Genomic DNA, 12,996 nt, shown 5'->3' on the forward strand with positions numbered 1-12,996 from the left:
AAGAAAGCATTTGTGTTTTTAATTTTAGTGAAGGGTTCTTGATTTAAGACTTAGTCATTTAGTGTCATTTGAATTTCAAGTGTGCCTCAAGTACTTGAGGTTCTCTCTGTATGACTTCTCCAGAGTTTCCACATATATATCATCATTAATTTCATCTTTCACTTGGGATTAGCACAAGAAAAGTTTTATTTACTACTATTTCTTAGTTTTCTTCATTTCAAATATTCAGTGCCTTGTCAAAAATAATATTATAGTCTTATACTGTTCATTGATAACAGATAATAACAAGAAATTGTGATTCTGGTTTTCAGTTAAAAAAACAAAACGAGAAACTAAAGAAATAATTACTATAACAATGTTTTTCTCCATTTAGCTAATCAGATATTCACATCAGTGAGTGTTAGATTTTGAGACTATGAATCCCAATACTAAATGTTTTATATATTCAGAGAAGTGAAAAATAATAATTATTATGCTTCCTCTGTGCTAAATACTATTTAAAAACCAGTTGGAATCCCCCCTCACAACAATCCGAAGAGGTAGGTACTGTTTGCACCTATTTTACAGCCAGACAAACTGAGGCACAGAATGATTAAATTATTCATGGTCACACAGCTAGTAAGGCACAGATACAGTATTTAAAATCAAGTCTGTTTTTGTGAGAGTCCACATTCCCAAGCCCTGTAATGAAAGCGTGTGATCCCTACTCTTTGCTATATACCCATTTCCTTGCTTTGTGGAAAGAAAGGGAGTGAGGGAAGAGGAGGGAAAGGGAGGGAGGGAAAGAGGAAAAGCAGGCGGAATGGAGGGAGGCAGGAGAATTGTCAAAATTCTGCCAGCTTGTTGATACTGTGTGTTATTTCTTATAATAAGGTTGAAATTAAGGACTTGTAGAGATTTACATAGAATAAATAATTTTAAATTTCCTTAAGGGAAGTCTCTGGTAATATTATCAGATGGTGACAGCAAGTGAATTTCTGTTTAATTCTATTCCTAATTAAAATGCTACAGCAGGCTCGTATTTGGAACAAACACAGCTCTGGTAATTCTCATAGTAATAATTCTACATTTTCTTAAATTTGTTATCATTTTTTTCACCCTCAACACTCTCAGCTTATTTAATTTTAGTACCTACTCTTTTTCAAAAGTCCATAAATTTTAGTTAGGCTTAAATCATAGGAAACTTGAAGAAAGTTTAGAGCTTGTAACAGAAGGAAACCACCCCCTTCCCACCCCGAGCCCAGCTCTGTCCATTTCTATCAGAGCTACTCCACCAAGAATGGAGGAATTATTCTAATTGGTCAGATTTAGGACACATTCTATTACATAGGGTGACTGTGTTTGTTTAGAGGTACACAGCAACAGTTGCACATTTCTTCTTGTCCGTTGCCTGGTCCTGTGAAAGCAGGTAAGTGGAGTGAAGATCCTCAAAACCTAGACCTCAGTCTCTTGTTTCTGTTCCATTCCGTTCCACCAGGGTGAGCTTAATCCAGCAGAAGAGTGAGCTCTTCTGTGTTTCGCCGGATGGTTCCATGCAGATGAGTCAAGTTCCATTTTGAGCCTGGAAAATCTTGCATGCTCTCTCATCAACTTCTTCCTTTTCTGAGTGTGTCCTCAGAAAATGGTACCATGCCCCCAGTAAGCCTTTACCACAGCTCTGACTCAGGGTTATTAGGAAGGAATTCCAAATCTCAGACATGTTCTGTATTTTAATCAACAGATAATTTGTACTTATAGTTAACATTTTCTCTGGATTATTCACGTGTTCTTATGCAGTTGGAACCTATTTCTGTCTTCACGTGCTTAAAGCTAGGATGAGTATGGATTTTAATCAAGATAATTTAGAAATTTTATGAAGTGTTTCTTATGTGGCAGGCACTGTTCTAGGTACTGGTGATAGAGTGTTAAACAGAGTGGTTACAATCCACACTCTAAGCAAGGGTACTTAACATGAAAATCCAAATAGGAAAGATGTACAGAAATCATACGCAAAAAACAAGAGTCAGTTTAATATGCATGGTTGGCATCTTGGGGATACAAGAAATCTAACACAAGGAGTTTTACAAGACTGATGATATTATAGTCACTTCAGTTGAACTTTGTTTTATTTAAAACAAGCACCTTTTTTTCAAACCAAGTAAAAAAATGGACAGTAATTGTGCAACTTTATAGCTCCTTATTTAGTAAAGAGAGGGTGCTTTGACTTGTGATATGAGGCAATTTCAGTATTTTGATAAACTAACCTTCAGCATTTTAGAAATTAAGCTTTTTCATTGATGGAAATTCTAATATTTGCCCATCAGTTTTTATTTCATGCCTCCGAAATTAGATTAAATTTTCCAATTTTAAGTGGAAAACTGGCATATTATCTGTTGACACTACAGTTCCAAGTTTTATCCTAAGAAAAGGTGGGTGAGAGGAATCCCCAGCTCAAAATCCTATCCAATTTTGAATTCTGAAAGTCTTTTTTTTGATTGATTAGTAGATGTTGGTATCACATTATTTGCAATGACAAAGGACATTGTCAAGTTGTTATTAGCATTCATTGCAGCATCGGCTTCTGAGAATGTAGTAGTTTTTTTGTTTTCTGTGGTTTTTTTTGCGGTACGCGAGCCTCTCACTGTTGTGGCCCCTCCCGTTGCGGAGCACAGGCTCCGGACGCGCAGGCCCAGCGGCCATGGCTCACGGGCCCAACCACTCGGCGGCACGTGGGATCCTCCCGTACCGGGGCACGAACCCGCGTCCCCTGCATCGACAGGCGGACTCTCAACCACTGTGCCACCAGGGAAGCCCTGTAGTAGTGTCTTTTAAACCACGTTTTCTCCTCTTGATCCATGACTCCAACTCTAAAAATATCTTGACTCATTCCTACATCATACATTCAAGAAATAATTACTGATCGCATATACTATTCCACATACCAGGCTGGTCACTAGGGAGTCAAAATGACTAAGGCACAGGCTTGGCTGTCAAGGAGACCCCAATGTAGTGAACCTTTGCTTCTTTCTCTTCAAGTGGCATTGATCCTGTGTAATCAGAAGTCATAGGGAATTAAGTAGCATTCATATTGTAATTAAATGTAGATTGAGCCAGATGATTTTCCAAAATCAGGGTTAATCAGAGATAGGGCAAGAGTGTTCTTTGGGATTTTTCCTTGATGAGCATTGTTAACTATCCTTGAGATGCAATAATAGAAGTCAGTGAGTAATTTATCAATTTGGTTTCCTATGGGAACCAAGATGAAGGACGTTTTCTCCTTTAGTGATTGACTTTCTACAGAGATAGCAAAGGCGCTTCAACTTTCCCAGACAAGCAATCACCAGTAAACAGCAGTGATGGTAGATGTGGGTTATTTACTACCATGGGGTTGAGAATATTAGTGAGCTGCATTTTGACCACTTGTCAAACATTTTGACATCTTGGAACAGAAAGTGTTATTTAAATATAAAAAGCATTTTCTGATGAATTGCTGTTAGTCATCCCTATGAGGAAATGACCTATTAAGTAATAGATGGGGAATAAGATTGATTTCTGCTAAAGAGTGTTTAAAGTAGCTACATGTTTCAATTTGTGGGGTTTTTTCAACCATTTGTGAGTTACCACAGTAAAAACCCCCTATAAAAAGCTCTCTGAATTTACTTTCCAGCATTCTTTCCTGGGCTTTCTCTCTCTTTCCCCCTCCCCCTCTCTCTCAGATCAGAAGGAGAGCAAGGGGTCTCAAGCTTTAGCGAGAATCAGAAGGCTTGTCAAAACAATGATTTCCGGGGCTTCCCTGGTGGCGCAGCGGTTGAGAGTCCGCCTGCCGATGCAGGGGACACGGGTTTGGGCCCCGGTCTGGGAAGATCCCACATGCCGCGGAGCAGCTGGGCCCGTGAGCCATGGCTGTTGAGCCTGTGCGTCCGGAGCCTATGCTCCGCAACGGGAGAGGCCACAACAGTGAGAGGCCCATGTAACGCAAAAAAAAAAAAAAAAAAAAAAGATTTCCGGAGCCTCAGCTGGGAATTTGCATTTCTAACAAGTTTCTAGGAGAAACTTCTGCTGCTGTTAAATATTTGATGAACCACTGCTCAAGTAAAAGGAATGATAGGAAGTAGAAAGATGGAGAGCTATGAAAAGCTGAAGTCAGCCTCTGATCTTCTTCACCAAGCTGCCCAAGCTATGGGAAGATAATCACTACTGCCCCAGGGAAGCGTATTGAAAGTCACACCAATTAGAATGGGCATCATCAGAAAATCTACAAGCAACAAATGCTGGAGAGGGTGTGGAGAAAAGGGAATCCTCTTGCACTGTTGGTGGGAATGTAAATTGATACAACCACTATGGAGAACAATATGGAGGTTCCTTAAAAAACTAAAAATAGAACTACCATATGACCCAGCAATCCCACTACTGCTGGCACATACCCAGAGAAAACCATAATTCAAAAAGACACATGCACCCCAATGTTCATTGCAGCACTATTTACAATAGCCAGGTCATGGAAGCAACCTAAATGCCCATTGACAGATGAATGGATAAAAAAGACGTAGTACATATATAAAATGGAATGAACTTGGGTCATTTGTAGAGATGTGGATGGACCTAGAGACTGTCATACAGAGTGAAGTAAGTCAGAAAGAGAAAAACAAATATCGTAAATTAACACATATATGTAGAATCTAGAAAATGATACAGATGAACCAGTTTGCAAGGCAGAAATAGAGACATAGATGTAGAGAAAAAACGTATGGACACCACGGGGGGAAAGCGGGGCAAGGGTGGTGGCGGTGGGATGAATTGGGAGATTGGGATTGACATGTATACACTAATATGTATCAAATAGATAACTAATAAGAACTTGCTGTATAAATAAATAAATTTAATTTAATTTAAAAAATAATAATTGGCCTTCCTCTGAGTAAGTGATTGGCCGAGGGCATCATGTAGAATACTCTTGACCTGTCCTACTCTTAAGCCCAGGTTTGCTGTGAATGAGCCATTTAACTTCTCTTTATCCCAGTCTTTCTCAGATTCAAAATAGTAATGGTAATTTCCCTTCCCTCTTGTTAAAAAACAAGACAAAACAAAAACTATGCAAATCCTGATGGTGCTTTTCCTTTGTGGAAAGTTCTTTGGATTTATCCATCTATTACTCTGATGTAGTAAAGAAGAAATTTAGCAAAATTTCTCTCTGTCCATAAAGATTTTAGGCTTTTAAGCTTAACTCTTTAGCAAAAACTACCAAATGCCTATTCTCCACTGCCTGGGCCTAGACATTTCCTTGATTCTGTCTAAGAGGTGGGGAGCCACAAGGGAACAAGTACTTAAAGAGACTCTAAAAAGCCCTATCTTTTCTGCACCCCCTTCGCCACCACCAGCTCTCCAGTTTATCCACTGCTCTTCTCACTCTTGCCACACCAGGAACACCAGCCTCTTAGTTTGTACTTTCAACACTCAACGTTCTCCCATCCAAAGGCCCTTGCATTTACGATTTCATCTTCTGGAAATGTTCTAGAAAAGTAATCCATACACATATAAATAGAATATGATACTAGAGGTTATGATAATAGATAGGATATGACTACCTTCAAGTCTCTGGTCAAATGTCACCACATCAGTGAGACCTTGATCATCCTATAAAAAACAGCTGTTGTGCATCCCCATGCAGGTGCACACATTAACCTACACATGCTCCCTTCCATCTCTGATATCGTTTTCTCCATATGTTTGTTCCCGTCTGCCAAACAATATATCAATATTTTGGTATTGGTTTATTTTCGGTCTCTTCCCTAGGTAGAATGCAAATTCTGTGCAGGTAGAGTCATGATTTTTTTCACTGCAGAACCTACAACAATCATTGGCACATAAGAGTCACTCAGTAAATATTTCTAGAGTGAAAAAAAGAAAGGTGATATATCCTGACCTTAGATTATCCACTGCAAATTTTGGTATCTTTTGCATTACTTGCTCAAATGATCTTATACTCCAGTCATACGTACCTATTGGCAGTTCTTTAGGACCACCATTGCTCTGTATGCCCTCGTGTCTTTTTAAAAATTTTATTTTATTTTTTAACATCTTTATTGGAGTATAATTGCTTTACAATGGTGTGTTAGTTTCTGCTTTATAACAAAGTGAATCAGCCATACATATACATATATCCCCATATCTCTTCCCTCTTGCGTCTCCCTCCCACCCTCCTTATCCCACTCCTCTAGGTGGTCACAGGACATATATACACTCACTACCAAATGTGAAATAGATAGCTAGTGGGAAGCAGCCGCATAGCACAGGGAGATCAGCTCTGTGGTTTGTGCCCTCTTGCTTTTTAAATCTTGCTGTAGCCTCTGCCTAGGCTGTTCATTTCTGAAACTTTTTTGTTGTCTTTCACACTTCTACATTTCCTTCAAAACACAAATCAGGTGTCCTGTTCTTCAAAAATATTTCGTGATAAACTTGTTCTTTCTCTGTGTCCTCCTTCCCACCCTGGCACCCTGTCCTGGCACTTATGTACTCATTATGTTATACTATTCTGTCCAGTTGAAACTCCTTCCAGCTTTACCAGAGACCACTTGAAAGCAGGGACTGCTTCTGACATCAAAAGCACAATGCGCCAATGCCTGGCATATGACAGCTACTCATAAATGATCAATAAATGAACAACAATCCACCTTATTCTTTTTCTTATCATAAGAAGCTACTCTTCCTTGCTTTAAACTTCTAAAATTGCCCTGAGGGATATAATAGTAATGAGTGTTCCTGAAAATCAAGAGAATGGGCACTGATGATAAGTAGCTTGAAGGTCAGCCAAGTGAAAAGTGGAATAGCTCTCAAACAAGGAAGAGGAGTGAGGCATTCAAGCTCCTTTAGGAGTAGCAAGTAGCAGTGATGCTGGTGTTCACACTGCCATGAAGAAAACCACTGCCACGTGAAGCTCCTAACACGAGTAAATATGTAGTATCTCTGAGGTATGTGATAGTATGTGAGAGTAGATCATGACAGAACTCTTCAGCAACCTTGTTTCTGGATTTTACCTCCTCCAGCATCACTTGGTGTATGCTGAGGTAATGCTCAAATTTTACTAGGTAATTAGTCTAGGAATTATTCCTCTAGGGTAGAAAGATGCGATCTTACTCCAGTCGTGTTGCTATAACAAAATACCACCAACCGGGTAGATGATAACAACAGCAATGACTGCTCACAGTTCTGGAGGCTGGGAAGTCCAAGACTGAGGTGCTAGCTTGTTTGCCTTCTGGTGAGGACCTTCTTCCCGGTTCATAAGCTGACACCACCTCCCTGTGTCCTCACCTGGTAGAAAGGGCAGGGGATCTCTCTGGAGCCTCTTATAAGGCATTAATTTCATTCATGATGGTTCCACTGTTACGACTCAAGCACTTCCCAAAGGTCCACCTACTAATACTATCACATTGGGCATTAGGGTTTCAACATAGGAATTCAATGTATAAAACATTGAGCCCATAGCAGATACTTGGGAGTCGAAGCTTGTTCTAAACTTTATAGCTGGGAAGACTCTGTGAAGCTAGTATGTGTGGCTGAGTCATGCATGTTTGAAGATGATAAAAGACCCATCCCAGCAGAAAAATCCTACACACAACTGAGAAACCACTGGGCATTGTGAATGAGTGTATGCCTTGGCAGAAAGATGTTACAGCTGTTCCTCCTCACATCTGTGAGTGAATTATGCATGATATTGCAAGAGGACTTTTTAAATATGAGCAATTTGGAGCAAAAATGACAGAAAAGAGAAGTGCAAAGAAACAAGGTGAGTGAGTATTGAAAGGCAGAAGTGGTATATCGGTAGGCCTGGAAATCAACTGTCAGTAATTTAAATTGATTAAATGTAGCATCGAAAATGTACAAGAAAAGGTTGAGGGGATCAAATTAACAGGCAAAAGAAACAATTTTCTCAACAGTAACATTTTTGCTGTATCAAAGTGAAAGCAATCCGTAAGAGATTGAGAAAATGAGTATATTTTCTCATTCCTTTGTCATGTGACAAAGGAATAAAATAATTCCTTTGTCACATGACTAGATCTAAGGTGAAAATTAGAACTTTATCTCAATATAAGGAGGCAGTCATTCTTAGGAAATAACATTTAAATTGAACAAGTAAAAGGAGATCAGAGGCATGAACCAAGAGATAAGAACTTGTCTCACTTATTCGTAAACTATGGGGCCCAACTGTCGAACAATAATCAGTATCGAGGCTGCAGAGAACAAAGTTTTACTTGGGGTCTTGATAATTGCAATCCTGGAGACACAGATTCAGGTAAAACCCAGAGATGCTCTGTGGAAGAGAAGGAGTCAGGGACTTATAAAGATAAAAGGTACAAGGTTGTTAAAGCTGTCTGTCAGGGATTATGATTGACTGTGACGCAGGAAAGGAAATATTTGTCCTTAAGGGATTCTCTGTCACAAGTTATTTTAGGGTAAGAGTCCGGTAAGTATCTTGAGTTTCTGGAACGTGGACAGATGCTCTGGATGCCTGTGTCAAAGCAATAGGTAGTCAAAGTTCAGATTCCATCTCGGCTGAGATGTGCCTAAGTCACACTTCCTCAGTGGCTTCCTCAGAGGCTCCATGTGAGAGAGCTCTCCCTACCAGTAATGACTCCATTTCTATTTTCCTTTCACACAACTTACCTTCACTCCTCAGATGTGTTGGGAACTGATAAGCATATTCTCACTTGTTGTCGCTCACTTGCATTAAAGTGGACCATAGCCAACATGAATAACTGATTATTGAGTTTTGTTGTATTTTTCTCAAATTCAGAGTTATTTATTTTAAAGCATCAGTAAGCAAACTATGGCCTAAAGGTGCAATCTATTCTTGAGCTAAGAACGGTTATTACATTTTGAAAAGGTTGTAAGAAAAGAAAAAGAAAAAAGGAAAAAAAGAAAGAATATGTGTTACAGACCTATGTAGCTCATAAAGACAAAAATATTTATTACCTGGAGGGCTTAAATTTAAGGGGATAAAGTTGATATTCACGTTCATTATATATATATATGAATATAATAAATATATTATGAATAACAACTGAATATAATAAATGTATATAATGAATGCGAAGGTTTATATATACACAGTTAAGTATAAGAGAACAATTTTGTCTTACACATTGTAGGATTTCACGCCCTAAAGGGTGGATTTCTCGATAAGAGAAAGAGAAGATATATATTTACCAGTTCATAGTTTATTGAGGACAAGAAGGAAGAGGATTGAGGCAAGTTCACTTCATTTTTGCAATGACAACATTACAGAGGAAAATGAAGTAAAAAATGTGAAACAGAAGCCTGATTGTGGAAGATGCATGAAGGGAATGAATAAGGCAATGAAAGGGGATAAACTACTTTGAGAGCTCTGATGCCAGGAGGAAAGTGGCAAGTAGTCATGTATGTCCCTGCAGGTATTTGTAGGTTGTCTTCCACTCTGAGATTTCTCTGCTGCTGACCCTCCCCTAAACAAGTGTCAGAGAGGATTGGAGCTCTGTCTTCACAGCGCTTGCTGACTTTTCAAGAGAAACATTGTACAAATAGACCCACAGACATACTGAAATAGATATCCACAGCTCTGCTGGATGTGTAGTATTTAGCTTCTTCAGTCTGTGTGTGAAACACTTCTAACCTGTTTCCCCTACTCCAGTGCCCACAGGGCCACCTGTTTTCAACCTGTTTTCTCTGTCCTGTTAAACACACCTCTTTTTCTAGCAGCTGAATAGGAGGGAGGACCCCCGTTTCAGTTGTCATCTTCCTCGAAACTGTTCATTCTAAACGAATTCTCACATTTCCCTTCAGAATCTATCTACCATCTCCCTCTATGTCCAAACTCCTCCTGATAGACAAATTTATTGAGCGCTTAAATGTATACCAATTACCGTTTGTCAGTGGCATTTAACCCTCACAAATATTATCCACATTACACAGTTAAATACTGAGACTTAGAGAAAGTTAGAAACTTGCCCAAAGTTGCAGACTTAACAAGTGACATGTCTAGGATTCAGGCACAAAAGATTTGAGCCCAGAGGCCATGCTCTTAACCATGAAGTTAAACCCTCTAGGAAGAAGTTAACACCTGTTCAAGGGAAATGGAGGGTCCATACTAGCTCCCTTATTTATACCAGCCGCCAGAGGGGAAAGTTTAACAGAAAAGTGCTCCCATTTAATTTTTCTATTTCTTTAACCACTGAATTAAACAATAACACATCCTCCTTAAATGTGATCTCTCTTTGATTCAAGCTTTCTGATTATTTCAGAAACTTCAGTGAATAGTTTATATCTTCATAATTTTTTTCTTTAATTTCAGAACTTTGTGAGAAGGATAATGCTATTTTCTTTTAAGAGATTAGATAATTTTGTAATTTTCTATGCTAAAAAGTATACTTACAGTATATATAAAATTCGATGTATTTAACGTGTACTTTTGTTAAAGCATTGTAAAATAACAACTGAATTGTACTCAAATAAATACATCGTTTTCCTCAACATTGACTTAATGTGCACTATAGTTCATATTTTTTTCTGATTAGTTCAGAATTATCAAATTAGAGAATTATCATTTTGAGACTGGTTTTTACTAACTCTAACTTCCATGTTCCTAATGAATAAACTAAGCTTTATTTATCCTTAATATTTTCTGACCTCTTCACTTCAATTGAAATCTGGATTGTTTCAAATGATTCCCCTACCATCTCCACCACAAATTTACCTTTCTCTTTCTCTAGTATAAGAAGAGCCAGACTGCTTCTTACATTTATGCCACTTTCTGATTATTATTCTATGATCTCTGCATTCCCCTAATTTTAACTTACTGTTAGGAAGTAAAGTTGGCCCTCTCTCTATGCAAACCACTCCTGTATCCTCCAGAACCAGTGCCCACTTCTACTTTCCTGAACGAGGTCAACTACAGTTCACCAAGCTTACCATTTTTAAATTTTAATTAATTAAGTAAAATAAATTAATTTTATTGAAGTATAGTTGATTTACAGTGTGTTCGTTTTCGGTGTACAGCAAAGTGATTCAGTTATACATATACATATATCTATTCTTTTTCAGATTCTTTGCTCATATAGGTTCTCATAGACCAAGCTTACCAATTTTATAGTTTCATTGCCTGTCTGCATCTATGCCATGACCTCATTTCTCATTCACGTCTCAAAATTAAACTTTCAGAACTCTACTGCAACAACGATCAGTGGTCTAATGAACTTGTATAAGATGACCAGAAGTTGAAGTGTTGTAAGCATGACTCATATAAAAGTCCAACTGCTGTCTGTTCTGCAAGTGAATATATGTTTAATACTAAAAGTTTCACCATGGTAGTGTGAGTCTTTCCAAAATGTATTACATTCCTATTATATGCCAAGCACTGACTTACTCTTTGATTTCATTTTTCCCCCAATTTTGTTTTCCAAACACAGAATGACAACTTGGTGAAAAAAACCCTGCGGCATATACCAAATACCAAGATGTGCATCCTCTGCCCATCCTCATTTCTGTATTCCCACTCATCCCATCGTAATTAGATTCTGCCACTTTTCTCCTGAGCCCTATAATAGTCTCATGTCTACTCACTTCCCATCTCTTCCCCGTCTTTTAATCTCAAATGCAGTTCATACATACAGAACGTCGCCTGAATGATGTTCATAACTGATGGCTGCTTGCTTTCTTAAGAATGCTTAAAAGATGCAGTGTTGGAAGAGAAAGCTGTCACCACCTGCTGACTTGTGCCCAAAGTCTCCGAGGCTGAAACTTCTGCTTTCATAAATGGGGAGGCCCAGCACAGAAGTGATATGGAGAAGTGCCATAAAAGAGCTTATGAGCCTTTTAAAGACTTCCCAGGAGATATACACACACACATACATGTACACAAGATGTTCAGTGTGATTTCAGAGAAATTCTCAGAGACCTCATATGTCTCGAACACTGGGTAAGACCTCTGCTTCCAGACATTCTAAAATTTACTCTTGAATAATGCAACCCAGAGAGCGGTGTACTTGGACCAAATTACTTATATCCCTTATAGTATTATTTCTGGCAAATTACCCCATCTGCTTTTGGCTTGCATAACAGACAATTGCAAGAATTTCTTTTCTATCTATTGGTAGAGGTCCTCTTCCATCACATCCTTTATACAAAGACTATATAAATGCACATAATGTCTTACATATTATTTCATAGGTTTAAGAGATACTTGGTGTCCAATGTAGAATAACATGGACTATGGGCTAACAATGTTCTCTAAAGAATAAAGTAGTTCTTTGTAAACTAGACTGTTTATATATTTCATACACACTCTGTTTCCCAGTTATTCTCTCTTATCACTTAATAAATTCTTTTGATGTCTTTTCTATATCATTTGTACTAAAGTGAAACAAAGCGAGATGTTTTTGATTGCTCCATACCTGGACAAAAGTGTTAGAATGGAAGCCTAGAGGCTGCTATGGTGGTAGCAGTCATAATGAAAATGAGAGAACCCCTAAATGGATGTGGTTTTCCTGCTTCAATTACCTGGAGATTGTTTTCCAGTGCTGACACCAGGATGTTCTGAATTTTGCTTTAGTGAAAGGAATTGGTGTTTCCTCTACAGTTTTAATTATAATTTTGTTTCCTCTAAAATTGCTATGTAATTTCATTGACCATTGAGTTAATACAAAGTGAACTCCTTGGCCTGGCCCTCCAGGCACTCCAACTGTTCTAACCTATCCCTGCTGCTCCATCACCTCCCCTTCTCCTACACATGGGCCTGTGCTGCCATCAAACTGCACAAACCTCTCTTCTCTCAAGTGCTGGGGAGTTTTCTAATCTCTGTGTCACTTTTCATTCTGCTGATTATGTCAGGAATTGGATTTTCTTAGATGTGATGCATATTAAATCTACTTTACATGTATAACATGTTTATATAGTTAATAAATTTGACAAAAAATTATTAAATGATACCTAATGATGACTACGTTACAAAATCATATATATATATGCCTTTTCATATATATTCATGTC

The 12,996-nt window shown here is 38.3% G+C and overlaps 1 long non-coding RNA gene across 1 annotated transcript in view; it reads left to right on the plus strand.

Annotated features, from left to right (window-relative positions):
• The window catches only part of LOC308611635, a 32,777-nt gene extending 20,975 nt beyond the window's left edge, over positions 1–11,802 (plus strand). Inside the window, exons 3-4 of the long non-coding RNA XR_014014981.1 lie at positions 11,053–11,235; positions 11,418–11,802. This is a non-coding gene — a long non-coding RNA (uncharacterized lncRNA). The remainder of the gene's footprint in view (positions 1–11,052; positions 11,236–11,417) is intronic.
• Positions 11,803–12,996: the final 1,194 nt, after the last annotated feature.

Source organism: Mesoplodon bidens (assembly GCF_964165515.1).
Source record: "Mesoplodon bidens genome assembly, contig: HAP1_SCAFFOLD_118, whole genome shotgun sequence".
Taxonomy (NCBI): Eukaryota; Metazoa; Chordata; class Mammalia; order Artiodactyla; family Ziphiidae; genus Mesoplodon; species Mesoplodon bidens.